We start from the raw sequence: 16,356 nt of genomic DNA, 5'->3' as shown, positions 1-16,356 counted from the left end.
TGGCACTTGAATGCCCTAATCTACAAATCTAGTATGATCTATTAAATCTGCACAATTATTTTCTTTAGATCTACAATTATTTATTCTCTACAATATTTCTAAATTTTTGGAAAAAAAGTTTAAAAAATCACTGAGTAGGGCTTTTAGAGAAAATTTATTTTGTAGGTATCAGGCAGTGACACCCCAGCCCTACATAGATAATTCCATCTACAAGATATATTCTATTAATTAGTGGCATCTTTGCAATTTCCTAGCCGATCACAAATTTGGACGGACACAGCAGTTAACAATTTACTAGTCGAGCAAAACCAAGTCTGGTGGCCTTGTTTTATTTCATAATAGTAGGCAACACATTTCAAACTTTTTAAGAGTTCTACTGCCACTAAATGTGGGACTAATCCTACAAATTTGAATGCCAAACAAGAAAACTTCTTGACACCAATTGGCAGTTCCATACCCTATTCTAGCTCTTGCAAAAAAATTTCCCAATGACTACAAAGCTCCCATCTTTGGCACCCATGGATTGAAATTCAAGTTCCCAGTAGACAGGAAAAATTTGGCCAATGTAGCCATTTTTGGTATCATGCAGTGAAATCTAGCCATTGCCAGGTAAATCTAGTCGCCACTACTCTTTCTTGGATGAGCATAGTGTTGGTGTTTTGAAACTATTGAACAAAAAAAGGTCAATACCAAGATAATAATACTCACAAATCTAGGGACTAGCTACTTCCCATTACCAATTGTATATGCATATTATTTAGATCCAACTTCAACAAAACCAAGACTAGTTTTCTACTCTTTAGGCTCTATAGAACCAAGGTGGGTATACCTAGGGGATGATTCACATGAATGTTGTTGTATGAGAATTCTTTTAGTTTAATTCTGATTCTCATCTCCTATCTCAAGAATAGACATAGTTTATCCCTTCCTTGACATTTTCAGATGATATACATCCCTTATAAGTAGATCTGGTCACAATTCTCCTTGGGTCTACAAATATTTTTGAACAAAGTGGCTATCTAAAACTTAGAAATTAGATGTAAATGAGTACTAACCCTCTTTGAAACTCTTCAAATGGTAAAATAAAATTGATTTTGATTTTAGAATTGGTGCTTCTTTATGATTTCTCTATCTACAAACTAGATTAACTAGATTAGTGCTTTATTGATTGTGATTCAGAGTCTACTCCAATTTATAGATCTAATAAGTTGCATTACAACCAATATTATCAACAACTCTTACTAGAATTCATTCTTATATACATCCTTCCTATTACCTTAGCAACCCTATTAGATTTACTAGAGCATTTACTTAATTCATTGAATCAATAGCAATAATGAATTGACATACAATCTAAATGAATTTCATTCAATTGAACAAGCTTTACTCACACAACATGAGAATGACCAACTAATAACAATGGAGACAAAATTCAGCAAGAACAAATATGGGGAAAATTCAACAGATATGGTAGCTGGATGACATATATGCACATATTAGTAATATCATCATTTCTTTCACTCCACTTATGTATAATGGGTCTCAATTTATATTCCTCTCCTTTTATTTCATCCCATATAGCTAAAATACTCACCAACTAATCATAAAATGTTGGCCACTCAATTCTATCTACCAAATACACAATAGCTTCCCTAAGTTTTTCTTCATATTGATTATTCAATTCTATATGCATTTCTTGTAATATGTCTCTTTCCTCTTCAAATTCCTCTGCAATATAGAGCCTAGGCCTCTATGGGGTGTCTGGTATTTCAACAATAGGAGTTGACTAAAATGACTCAACTAGTGGTTGAGGATACACAATTCTTGGCTTGTTGGATTCTCCCATTTTTCTCTTCCCAAGTTGCTTATCCATTCGAGATATCTAATTTTCAAATAATTGTATCTATTTTCCCCTTTCCTCATATGCCTTTAATACTTCTTCAAATTTTGCATTGAGTTCTAAGAACCTATCTTGTTATTTTCCAAACATTGTATCCCCAAACTCTAGTATTTCTTCAACCATCCTAGTGATTTGCTGACTACTCACTTCATCAGTCCTATTTACTGTGAGAGTACTAGTATGTTCTACACTAGAAATTTCTTGTATTCTATTCTTATCTCTTTTTTCAATTGACCAAATGACTAGAGCTCGATGATCATTACTGAATTTGAATCCCATATGTGCTTGTAATATTTCTTCCTTTGTCTAATACTACACATTCTTCTCCTTTCTAATTGAACCAAAAATCATAGCATTAGCTATGTCCCACTCAAGAATAATTAGAACTCATGACTCCCTAATTAATTGCCTACTAGCTTGAGGTATTAACTAGGCAAAATCACTCAAAAATTTAAAATTTACCTCTTCCTCAATATTAGAATCTAGTTTGTCGAGCGGTTCTACCTTTACTTTCTTACATATTTTTTCAAAATTTCCTATATTCCTTCTCCACAAAAATTATGTAAAACCCCTAGATTTAACAAAATTCTCATCATCAATGAAATTGTATGAGGCTTAAGCAATACTTGGGTCTATTTCCCTCCCTTGATAGTCAACAATTGTGATGTCCAAGAAGGGCATAGGAGGTTCTTGAGGCACTCCTATTTCCATCTTTGTAGAAGTAACAATTACATCCCCTTCCCCACCCATTTGTCTTATTTTCTCTCTTAAATATGCTTCATCTTCTATTCTGATCAGGGTTTGGCTTGGGGAATATAGTTCTACATGAGAAGAGGACCCTTGTTCTAGTTTCTGCCTTTTTGGAGCACTAGTTGCAGGTGGGCTCTTTGGCCTTGGCCTTTTGTAACAAGGAATCTGTTGTATATTCTAAACCATAATGTATGCTACCCTCTTTTGTAATGTGTACTACCTTGGAGCAACTATCATCTTGCTGCTTATTCTTCTCTCCACCTTTGCTACTCTATTAGAATAGGCTTTAGCATATGTGGCCTTCTTTTCATTCATAGTTTGCATCATTGTAGTAAAATTATTCATTAATACATGCATTTTGGCCCCCCAATATTTTCTGTCTTTTAAAGGATTATAATCAAGGTCAAAAAAATTAATGAATTCTAGAACTTTACTAAATACTATCCATTTTTCTTTCCTAACCTCCTATTCTTGTAGGGAGAAGATATTCCTAATAATATCTTTAGGTAAATATACTTGTTGTGTAATACTTTTGGCTTTTGTTCTCTCTCTCAAAATATCATAGAATCCCTTTCGATCAATGTACCTTGCATGGGATTTTTCCATATTATATTTATTCAAAAATACATTGAGGTGTCTCCATCCCTTCCTTAAAAAAACAAAATCATGTGCCATAGTGAAAACCGGGAAGAAAGTACCTTTATTTTTTTCAATCACATCTCTTTCTTCAATAGTTCTAATCTGCCAAAGAAATTATGTGATCCCTATCTTCAAAGGCATATGGAAAGGTAGAACATGAGGTTTTCACAAAAGACCATACACTCTAATCATTGTAGAAAAATTATATGGGATTATATTCCCCCTAGTTGTGACCAACCAAGAGTCCTTTTGCATGGTCTTTGGGTCTCATCAACTCTAACAGTGGTTGTGGGATTCTAGGGCTATCCCCTCTCAAAAGCAATCTGAGCCTAGATGCAAAATATCTGTCAAATCTTACATAACTAGCATTCATGACCTCCCAAGTCATATCAACACTCCATAACTAGACTAGTGACTTTTCACCATCCTTTGTTAACTCTAGCTCCATTCCTTTAGTGAAAAAGGTAACTCCCTTAAAAAGACATATGTGCATGAGTAGGGAGTACCAAAAAAAGGGGTTGTTTACCTTTCCTTGTGATATTCCTACTAAACCATTATGAATTTCTTCTATAAGGAAAGTGGAAAAATCCAAAATAGTGCTCATTACAAATTGAAATGTTTGAGCCATAATAGGAATAATGGAGCCTTGGATGTGTTCCCCTTCATCTATCCCAAATATTTGGCAGAGCATGAAGTACAAAGCTTGAGCCTTAGGATTGAAATCTTTCCTCATCAGTGGCTCTAGGGTATTGGGTGTGACCAAGTGTAGTGTACCAATTTTAGCAAAATGTTGTTACAGAGGCCCTGCTCTTGGATACACTCTCTGTGCATCATACCTTGCTTGAAGGTCATCCATGTCAATAAGCTCATGCACAACATGGTTAGGGTTGAGGTTGAAAACCTCCCTAATCAATTCAAGAGAGAACCTAAATAGATTGTTCACAAACCCAGTAATATGATCGTACGTTTTAGCAAAATCAATTAGTAGATCACTATCAAAGAAAACCATGGGGACTACTAATTTTCCAATATCAAATTCACAGACATTTCTCATGGGGTATATAGGTTTCTCTCGGCAAACCACTTTTTTAATAATTCTAATCCTCCCACAGAAACTCGAGCATCTCTCGAGTAATTAGATTTGTTGTAGAAACCCTCAGCTACCACCAAACTAGGGTTCTTTCGAATGAAATCCTTTCCTATTGGAGAATTCCTTTCATGGAGGCATCCTTTTGAAAATTTTAAATTTACACAAAACTAATTCCTTGATCTTCAAAGACTGCAGATGAATTAACTATTGAATTATCACTCTCCTTCTATTAAATTTTGCTACAATTCATTGAAAGCCTAGTAGAGTTGTGTGCCCTAGCTTTGAAACCCTTGTGCTCTGATATCCTTTTGTGATAATATGATTCATTAATATCAAGTTTTCAAGTTATACTAAGGTATTAAAATCACATGAATGGGCTCTGAATTATATTAACTACTTTAGCCGTTACCTTCACTTTGTGCTCAAATTTGAATTTTATTTGTCGATCTCACAACATTAGATGGCTCTATTTCGAAAAGGAAAACTACTTTATGGCTTAAATAGTTTGGCCACATATCAAATAGGTGGTTTCCTACATTATTTAAAGTTATTGCATCTTGATAATGTGGGAAAGCACCAACCATCGATCTCCCTTTAGATCCACGGTTATGAAAATTCAAAACTCTTTACCATAAAATATTTAAAAGTGAAGTCCAATTGGCATCATAACTTGGCACCTAGTTCTAGCGTAGCACAAGTTGGTGTGTCTTCATCATAGTTGGCCCTACCTTGCCACATGTTAGATCAGTGCTTCCTTGCATTACTTAAAGATCTTGCATCTTCATAATTTGGGCAAGCACTAATCATCAATCTTTCTTTAGATCTATGATCACAAAAGTATGCATTTCCAAAGCATCTAGTTAGCTTCTTAGACCAATAGAAAATATCCTCTTAAAATGATACATTCTTACAAGTGCCACGCTAGTAATTTCCTTATCACCTTCTAAAAAGGTGGTTCCATAAAATCATCATTTGCTACATGTCATGAAAGCGCTTCCCTGTTATATCTATCTATCGAACATCTTCACAATGCAGGTTATCGCCAGCCATCGATCTTTGAAAGATCAATGGCAGAACAATTTGAATCCTTTAATAGAATGAAACTCTAATAATGACATTAGCATGAATAGATGTCATTAAGGAGCTTCCCTTCTTTATTTAAAACTCAAGAAATTTCATCAAGTAGGATAGTGTTGTCCATTGATCGACCCAAGATCAACAATGGAGCAAAAAGATATCATGGGGAACTACATCAAAAAACTTGGCCAATGAAAGTATAACACCTATGGTACAAAAATGAAACAATTGTCAACATCCAGGATCCATTTCAAAAAAATTGATGCTAACATCATCATGGACATGTGTCCATAAGGAACTTCCCTGCATTATTTAAAGATCTTGCAACTTCATCAAGCAGGCAAGTGCCAATCATGGATTTTCCTTTAGATCTATAGTGGGTAAGAAATAGAGTTAAGATATTCTCGTGGTACTACACCTATCATCACCTTGGATAAGTTTCAACACAACACTTGCCTACGTCACTTAAACTTCAATCAACTTCATATTGTAGTAAAGTGTTGATCATTGATCTAGCATAGATCAATGGTACATTAGAACTTATGAAAAGAATGGCCCACTTGGAAAAGAATGACCAATGAGAACATAAGTGAGTGGAAGGTGTCATAACTCTATGATGTGAATAGGGTCACGCATTAGTAAAAGCCACGTGTCTCAACAATGCTTCTTTTCTTTATTTACAAATCATGTAACTCCATAATGTGGGTAAGCACTATCCATCGATCTTACCTAGATCAATGGGTGATAAAAATCACCCCCTTAAGCTTAAAATATTTTAGTAAAATGTATTCCCACGCTATTGAAAATGCTAACCTATTTGAAAACTAGGGCATAAAATGAGGGTTTTAACTTTTCATTTAGGAAACTGAACTAGGGTTTTGATATAAAGATCACCAGATCAACAAAAGGCCCTAGGCTTTTTTTTTTGGGGTAGTCATAAAGCACATACAGAAAACTAGGCCAATAGTGGCTTTGTCTAGGGACATTGAAAACACTAGATTCAAAATAAGGGCTTAGAATTTCTTGTAGAAGTAGACCACACACCAAATTTTCCTTAAAACTTGACAACTCTAAGAGAACAACAGCAATAGGGACAAAACTATCCACAGGAAACTATACAAAGAGAAAAGGATATACAAATGTACAGAAGACCTAAAACTACTATTCATGGATAAAAATAAGCATTTTAGGAAAAATACTTCTTCAAGAACTGTACGTGAATTGGTAGCTCAAGAATAATTCCTAATAAATCCTTTAGCAAATAAGAATCTTCTCCCCATGAAGCTTCAATTAGATAGGGACCCAACCATATAGGGTCCAATTTGCCATGTTTTCCCATTTCTTCAATTCTTGCATTCCATATGAGGACCAAACCTTTAGATTCAAACTTCTTACTCGTTGTTCTTCTATCATATAATATGTTGACCTATAGTTACAACCTTTGGTTCCTAAGAGATGTTTCTCTCTTGGTTCCTGCTAATCCTACAAGCTCATCCAACCTTTCTTGCATATCATTAGTAACATCTTCATCATACAACTGGATGTAATTATAAAGTCCTACAAATTTATTCTGAGGCATCCTTCCCTAAATTCCATACACAATATCAAAGGGTGCTACACCAATGGCTTTCTTCATAGTCACTCTATTAGCCCATATTGCTAGTTGCAGTTTAGAATCCAAAGCTTTTTTATTATCATCTAATGTCCTTTTTATTACCTTCAGTAAGGTCTTATTTGTGGATTTAGCTTGTCCATTTCCTTGTGCATGGTAAGGCAAAGATGCTAATCTTGTTATCCCATACTTATCACAAAATTTTATAAATTCCTTAGATTTGAAGCACATTGCATTATCTATCACAATTTTTAGTGGTCCACCAAATCTTGAAATGATGTTACTGAGAAGAAAATTGTTTACAACCTTATTGGTTTCATTTCTTGTTGGAATTTCCTCTACCCACTTTGTGAAAAAATCAGTGGCAACCAAAATCCAAGAATAACTAGTGCTAGACTTCGGAGAAATTTCACCTATAAAATTTATTCCCCATTGTTGGAATGGTGCTTGAACTTCCACTAGTTTTAATGGGGTATTCCCTAAAATTTTTAATTTACCTATAAACCTTTGACAAGCATCACACTTTCTAACCATTACCTAAGCATCTTTAAAAAGGGCTGGCCACTAGAATCTAGCTCTCATTATCTTGTTTGTAGTGATTTTGACCATATAATATCCTCCACAAACTCCAGTATGCATCTCATTTAATATTTCTATTAACATTTTGTGATCAACACATTTTAGTAGCACTCCCTCAAAGTTCCTCCACCATAGATCATTTTGGACAATAATATATCTGATAGCTTGAAGCTTGATACTTCTTTTTTCATTCTCATTCAAATGGGGAGGGGTTTCCATATGTTGTAGATAATGAATGACATTGGTGTACCATTCACAATGATGCATATCACATAAGTCTGAGTTTAAGTCATCTCCCATTGTATTAATCTGATTAGCATCTTAGTTAGTTTGAGCCATAAGCTTTGCTAATCCTTGACCTCTTACCAATTTTCTAGTCTAAATTTCAATGTTGAAATCTTGGATCCTATTGATCCACCTACATCTCCTACCTAAGACCTCTTGGTAAGAAAATATGTCCTTGATAGTCGTACTAGGTACAAATGCAATGACAATTGCTTTTACAAGATAACACCTAAAAGCCTTAATAGCCTTAATCAAAGCATAAGCTTGCTTCTCATTTATCTCCTACTTTAGTTCAGTAGTTTGTAATGATTTACTAAAGAAGGCAATAGGTTGTTCATACCCTTCCTAATTCCTTTGTAACAAAATTGTAGCTATAGTATAGAAAGATGTAAAAGAAAATATGTGCATAGGTTTTTTGTAGTCAGGGGTCCTAAGGACTGGAGCATTTTTTATGGTAGTTTTAATGTCCTAAAATGCTTGTGAAGATTCACCATCCCACTTAATAGTAGCTCCTTTCTTAATAATTTTTGAAGTAGGCCTACTAATCTTAGCAAAATTTGTAACAAATCTCCTTAGGAAGTTTACTTGCCTAAAGATAGATTGTATCCCTTTTACATTATTTGGCTTAAGTACGTTATCAATAGTTCCCACCTTTCAGGATCTATTTTCACTCCATGCTTTGATACTATATGTCCCAATATCTTACCTTTAGTTACCCCAAATGTACACTTCTTAGGGTTTAATGACACTCCATATTCTAAGGCTTTGATGAAAATCTTCTCCAAACAATGGTCTTTAGCTCTTTTGGAATAAGTTGTAAGGTCATCTTGGTATACAACCATGAACTTATTGATATACTCATGGAAAGCTACATCCATAGCTCTTTGAAAAGTGGCATCATCATTAATCAATCGAAAAGGCATTCTCACATATTCATAGGTTCCCCATGGAGTTGTAAATGCTATCTTAAATTTCCTTTCTTCTTTCACTAGGACTTGGTTGTACCCTGAGAACCCATTCATCATGGACATAAGTTTAGAACTAGTTACCTACTGTAACATAGCCTCCATGTTTGACAACCCATAATTATCCTTTAGAGAAGCAATGTTTAGATTTCTAAAATCCACACACAGTTTAAAGTTTCAATTATTTTTCCTGATAGGTACTAGATTTGAGACCCAAGTGGAATGTCTAATAGGTTTAATTATCTATCCACCCTTAGCTTCATCAATTCCTCTTGCATTTCAAGGGCTAGAGTGGGATTGACTGGCCTTTGTTTCTGCCTAAAAGGTTTTACATTATCCTTCAATTGTATGACATGTTGAAATAGATCTTCTGTACAAGCCTTTAGGTCATCATACAACCATGCAAAAACATTTCTATATTTTCTTAGTAGGTCAATCAAAGGCTTTCTAATTTTAGTTGATAAACTCTAACCAATATAAACTTTCTTGGGGGCCTCATTAGTTCCAAGGTTTATTTCTTCTAACTCTTGAGGTTTATAATCTATAGCCTTAGGTCTTGCCCTATCTTGTGTAAGGCCCACACTAGTACCCTATTATGTATCTTGATGAAATAAATATGATTAGGAGTTAATTAAGTTATGATTAACATTTTTATTACTAATAATGATTTACAAGATCCTATTAGAGATTGATGAAGATTTTGATTATTATAAGGTTGATACCCTATCTAGTAACATTAGTTTGATAAGATAGGACCACATGGAAAATGAAACTCAGCACATTCAAGTTGAGAATATAGTCATTAGATTCAAGGTATGATTTACTAGACACTTAGGGGAGATAAATTAACTTTCACTCTCGTAAGAAATAACAATGTGTATAGATCAAATGTTAACAAAACATAATGCTTGCACTCATAGATTGGTTTTAAAATATGATGACATAAATTAGAAACACTCAATGGCATGAGAAAATTAACCCTAGGGGCACACACACCTTGTAATGAAATAAAAAGGACATAGTTAGAAATATTACTTTGGTCAGTTGATTTGAAAGGATACTAGTAACAAGTCTGCACAATAGTGATTTTTACTTATGACATATAGACTAAGATCCATTTTACATGTTTTAATGATTTAATAGATATGACTTTGGTATTTCATTGTTATGATAGACAAGGATTGTGATGGTATTTAGAATGGTAATTTTTTTATGATTAGAAAGATTAATGATATAAATATCTTGATATTTCCATGGTTTGAATATTTTATGGATATGATTAGATGGAAGATAACTAAATATGTTGATGCAATTAAGTGATATTGGATTATTTTTCACTCATCTGCATGTATTTCTATATTATTTCATTGGTCTACTCACATTAAGTTGAGTGTGTTTGAAAGTTGAACCATGGAGATTATTTAGGGTAACAAGGTTCAAACCTATGTGAACATGGTAAAGCCAAGGTGAATTTCTGGAAGATTCAAAACCTCATTGTATTGTGTTTATTTCCTAATGCGATTTTACAAGGTTGTTATAAGTTTAAAGATCATGATTAATTAGCAACATGTCATCGTGATGTGTAAAGTATTTAATGTGTGTATGTGTGTCATTTGACACTTGTGTTGTCTATGTGCAAATGACATGTCATATAGGATTTTTGGGCATGAAGTCACTTAACCTAAAACTAATCCCATTATGAAATTAAGTTAACCCACCTTTGTGTGTGTGTGTCATTTGACACTTCTATTGTCTATATGCAAATCACATGTCATATAGGATTTTTGGGCATGAAGTCACTTAACCTAAAACTAATCCCATTATGAAATTAATTGAAAGGAACTTTAGAGAGTGTAAAAGTGGTTCCCAAGTGTTATTTTCCTGAAAATAAGTCACCCACATGGTAGTAGTAGAGGTTGGGGGTCTAAATATAACCATAAGTTGGCCTATGGGACTTAGGAGACCCTCTAAACTAGTCATTTTCAAGCCAATTCGAAAATCAAATTGTCACATGAATTCTTTCCTCACCCCTCCACTTTCTTAAGTTCTTATTCGTAGAAAGGTACAAGGGTGTAAGAGGGGTAGGTGGGGGTTGGAAGTAGAGGTATTTTTAGGGAGCTTGTGCCAAACTTAGTGGTTGTTCACCCACTCTCTAATTTTAGAGACACTTAGGGTTTTTGGGAGAAGAAACTTGTATGTCAGAGAAGGAAAGCTCTTCATCACCATTTCATAGCCATTTTCTTGAAAGGAGGTTAGTGTTTCATGCCATGTTTTCTCTCAGCTCTTGAAAGTTGAAGGATGGAAAATGTAAGAGTGTTTTTGTAGGATTTATGTGTTGCATGTGGTGCATGTTGTAAATGTTAGTGTATGTGAGTGTGTTTGTTGAATCTATTTGCCTTTGGTTTTGTTTCTTGAAATGTTGTGGTGGATTGAATATTGTTTTGGGTGTGAAGGCTTCACTCACCCTTGGGGGTGAAGAGAAGCCTTGGGGTGAAGGGGTTAGTTGGGCTCAACATTGAAGTTGAGAAATCCTCCTCTTGGAGAGGGGATAGTTTTCATGGAGTATGGACTCCATTGAAGCCATATGCCTTTCTATTGTTCTATGGGAGGTATAAGTGAAGATATGTGAAGAGGAGTAAGTGTTGATAGCCTTGTTGAGGCATGTGATTACTGATAGCCTTGTTGTGGTATGTTTCTCAGAAGCCTTATTAGAATATTGCAATTGCAAGATTTTTTGTTTCACAAGGTTATGGCATTCTCCTCCTTGATACCTTTTCTTTCAATTAGGCGACCAATAGCATTCAATAATTTTTGCTAGGCACACTATACTATAGTGGGTTTTTTTCTTGGAATCGGGCATTAAGTACTTGGTTTTAAGGACTTCTTCACTATAGGATTTATCATACCATTGAAATGATTATTTTCTTATATAATTTCTTGTAGAATGTAGGAAAATGTACATTTGGATGCAAATCAAAAAGTGTAAAACATTGCATAATTGGTTTAATCTTTGAATTATATTGTTGTCTAATAAAATTCTTATAAGTATGATATTTGAAGGGTAGGTTTGGTTAGAAACCCAACTTGAAAAAATTAGTCATGAAAGTGAAGAAGTAAAAATAAATACTAATTGATAAAGATAAATATAATTAAAAAAATTAAATAGATAATGAGCTTTGTGTTTTGTCTATTAGTTGAGTTGAGGCTGGGAATAAATAGATCCACAATTGCTAGTATGGAACTCTTCTAACAACTAGTAGCTTGTGTCAACTCTTCTTTGCCATTGTTTTTAGGTAAATTATACTTGTTGCCTTCTTCCAAAGACACATATTCATTTATATGCAGTTTTTATATATTATAGTGGGAATAATATTCATCTACAACATTTAAATCTTATAGTAGCCACAAAATAGTATTAATAATAATTAAATCAATGAATTACAGAGGAGATAAATGTTACCAAAACTTAATGAAAACACATTAACAACTCGAATCCAACTTATCTTTCCTGGCCAATTTTGGTGGTATATTATTTGAACTTCTTGGTTAGTTGAACTATTTGTTCCTATATGTTTTGATTGAGATAATATTAATTCATGATTTCTTTTCATTGAGATAGTTTTAACATTTTTGAGAAAAATCCCTATCCCTAAGACATCTATTTGAGTCTAAAACTTGTCTGATTAGAATGTTTTCTATTTTAAAATAGGGCAATAGTGCAACTGCAGTCTTTGCACTCTATTTTTGTCATGTTAAGGGGTGAATGTCAAAATTTCATGTACATAGGTTGTGCAACTTAGTTGATATCAATTTGTGTGATAAAAAAACCATTTTTTAATGTCAAACTAGTTGTTTATATAGAGGAAGTGGTGTATAAAATCTTTGTAGGGTCTCTTTCCAAAGAGTTTAAAAGGATATGATTATAGAGTTTAAAAGTTGTGGTTACTTAGTGGAAAATTGACATTACATATTTTGAGAGGAAGGCAACTATAGCTCTTTTTCTCTAATTTGGACAACTATTTAATTGGATAGTAAAGTTGTGTAAATTGTAAAGAATAATTTTGATAATAAAGTTGTGTAGTTTGTAAAGAATAGTTAGATTCAAAATTCCTAGATTTGACTATATTTTGAGCTATTAAACAAATACGTTTGATTACATGATTCAATGTGAAGGGCACCTTGACAGTGTTGAGTGTCATAATTCATAAACAATAGATATTTAGTTATATGCTTGACCTTTCGACCTATGAGGTACAAGTGCTAGTATATCATATTGTAACTTTTATTTATTTTTCAATTTAGAGTTATAACATTAAAATTTGTTTGTATGATTAAATAATACTTATGACTTTCACCTACATCATCTTGTATAGTTCAATTCATCTAGATAAAAAATCATAAAGAGTACACTCAACATGTTGTCGTAACAAATTATACTAACAATCAAAATATTAACTTATGTATAGCTATATAAATAGACATAATTTTTGTTTGTTTAAAACAATTAAATAGGAGATAATAATTTTTTAATGGTCAGAGGTCAAATTCCATAAGAGTCTATATCCCACATTTATGAGGGGAAGGTTTTCTAAAACTTTTAAATACTCAAACACTCACTCTTTAAGTGTCTTAAAGAGACATGCCTTCTAAAGGAAGTCATGGCATGTGGAGGGGCCTAGTTGGCCGGCTAGTTTGTGAGGAATCAAACAAATTTTTAATGCCCAAATGTGCAATAAAGTATGATGACATCAGTAGGCTGCCAAAAAAGTTAGAATCCAGCAAGTCACCATGTCGCTTGTCAAAACATCTAAGGTTTTTTGGCAGTGACATAGTGACCAGGTGAAAAGCCATGTAAAACTAGCAAGCGAGGTGGCGATGAACAGGTGCATAGGTGGTGATGATGTGGCATCAGTCAGCAGAACAGTGTACTAAAAAAATTGACCAAAATTTGGTGGTTGCCATGTCACCACCAGACTAGAAAATGAGGTGGCGATGACTTGGCATTGGTGAGCAGAGTAGTGTGCCAAAAAATGTGACTGGAATTTTGTGGTCACCATGTTGCTATTGAAAAACCTTAGATTTTTTGGCGATGATGTGGTGTTAGTGAGCAGAACAGTGTGCTGAAAAATGTGACCAAAATCTGGTGGTTGCCATGTTGCCACCAGACTGGTGAATGAGGTGACGATGACTTGACATCAGTGAGTAGAGCAATGTGCCAAAAAATGTGATCAAAATTTGGTGGTCGCCATGTGGCTATCGAAAAACCTCAGATTTTCTAGCAAACAACATGGTGACTTGTCAGAAAAATTAGAAATCAGGTAGAATGAATGTGGGACCTACAGTAGTTGGAGGGGCTTATCACGAAGTTACACGTAGCACCATTAGAGAGGTTGAGGGGATGTAAGGAAGTTTTAAATTTAAAATAATATCCTTGTTTGCACGTTCAATCTAAGATTAAAATATTTGATTTCAAAAAAAATGAATTCCTATAGTTTAAACTATGGATTTTTAAAAAAAAAATCAAATTCATTCTTTTTTATTTGCAAGGCCATAACAAGAGCCTAGATTTTCAAAGGGGCATAATAGGGGCATTTTTCACCAAAATGGGCACTCCAATATACCATTGGAACTAGGACAATCTAAATTTTCTAAATATGGAGTTTTTTTTGGCATAGGTGTTCACCAATTCAATCTATAAGCGAATTTGTAAATTTCAGGGCATTCTCAGTGGAATGGGCAGATCTCATCATGGGGCATCTAAATTGGTGAAAATGCAGATATGAAGACTATTGAAGCCTGAATGTGAAAAAAGATAATTTTGAAAAGATTGTATTGCATTCTAGAGGCCTTTAAAATGATATTTGTTTTACCCTTGATTTAAAATCTGGCATCAAAAGCGGTTATTATTCCATCAAGTTTCTGAGATACTTTATGCCTTTGAGAGTCAAAACGGTTAAAGATTTGATTCACCCATTGTAGAGAGAGATTAGAGATTCTTTTCATTGCTAGGAGAGGGAATTTCAAGTGGACACATGTTAGATGCAGAGCAGATACGAGAATTTCTTCCCCTATATCATTCTCATTCTTTCTCATTGTAGAGGTTCCTATTTTTGGGAAGAAAAAGTTTCATTGCTGTGATACCATTAGGGGTTCTAGTTTTTCACTATGAGACCATTGGTTCCAGTTTTTGACCTATTTCCTTGACTATGACACCATTCTTTTAGCATAATTCTCTTGTATGAATAGTAGTAGTGTAGATTATAGAATGAGTTTAGATCTATTAAGTGTTTTATGTTTTGATTTCATGCATATGAATATATTATTTCAAGGAAAATAATATGAAGAACAACAAATGATTGAGTTTTATTTTAAATCTTGTCTCCTTTCTCAGTGAGCTGTAATGTTTTATGATCTTTGAACAAAGAGCCTAGGTCATAGTTGCAGTCCCTTAAGGCTATATGTTGTTTCATTGTTGCTTATAACTCAAGGAATTATGTAAATGCTTCAGCGAATCAACAAGGTTGCAAGTTTATTGAGAAGGATATCATGTAAAAATGAAATTTAGATTGAACATGGATGTCTATTTACAAGGTGAAGGGATAGATCAAATATCTGAAGATATGAATATGTCTTAGGTATCCATATGCATGTGATTGATTCATGGAATTGCCCAATAGATAAGGCACTGATCAGCTATAGGATCATTAGTTCTTACTGCTGCATATTAGAGGTTTTGTTGAATTTTAACCATCATTAATCAAATGTTTTTCCCCTTTCATGCTGAAGAGCTAAAACAGAATGCCCTCACTCAGCATGTGAATATCATAGAATTACAATTTGCTATTGTAGATCTATGTTATTGCATGAGTTAATAGGAGAAATATGGGTTTTATTTTCTTAATAGATTCAAGAGTATGTTTTTTGCACTAGTACAATATGAATTGAATCTAAGGTCCACCTGCCTAAACTTTGTAGAGCTTGAAGTAGAAGAAGGGTCAAGCCTTATAGTTGGCCCGGTGTCTGAAATGGCATGTTGAAAATGGGAGTTAACTACCCTAGATGTGTCTTGTTCTCATTAGGGTAATTTTAAAACCTACAATGTTTTAAAGCACCAATAGATAGTTCAACCAACACTCCTGAATTAGGTTATTTATTCTTGATATCCTTATGCACCATCAAATTCAAGACACAACATCAATATCTATTAGAAATCAACTTGATGGTTCTATTCGTATATTACTTATAAAAATGTGCCAAATATTAAAGGACTTGCCCAATGACAAGCTAACTGAGCAACTTATTCAATTTAACTTATCAATTGGTGGCACACAACCATTCTGGAATAAGTGAAGATGGGAGATTATTGACATAGTTGGTTAGACTTTCATAAGACCATGTTGTCCAGAGAATCAACACACCCTAGTGTAGCAAGCATATGGAGTCTACAAAACATTATTCA

Source organism: Cupressus sempervirens, chromosome 10, assembly GCF_028749045.1.
Source record: "Cupressus sempervirens isolate cs-2001-9-10 chromosome 10, ASM2874904v1, whole genome shotgun sequence".
NCBI lineage: Eukaryota > Viridiplantae > Streptophyta > Pinopsida > Cupressales > Cupressaceae > Cupressus > Cupressus sempervirens.
This window is presented reverse-complemented; position numbering follows the sequence as displayed.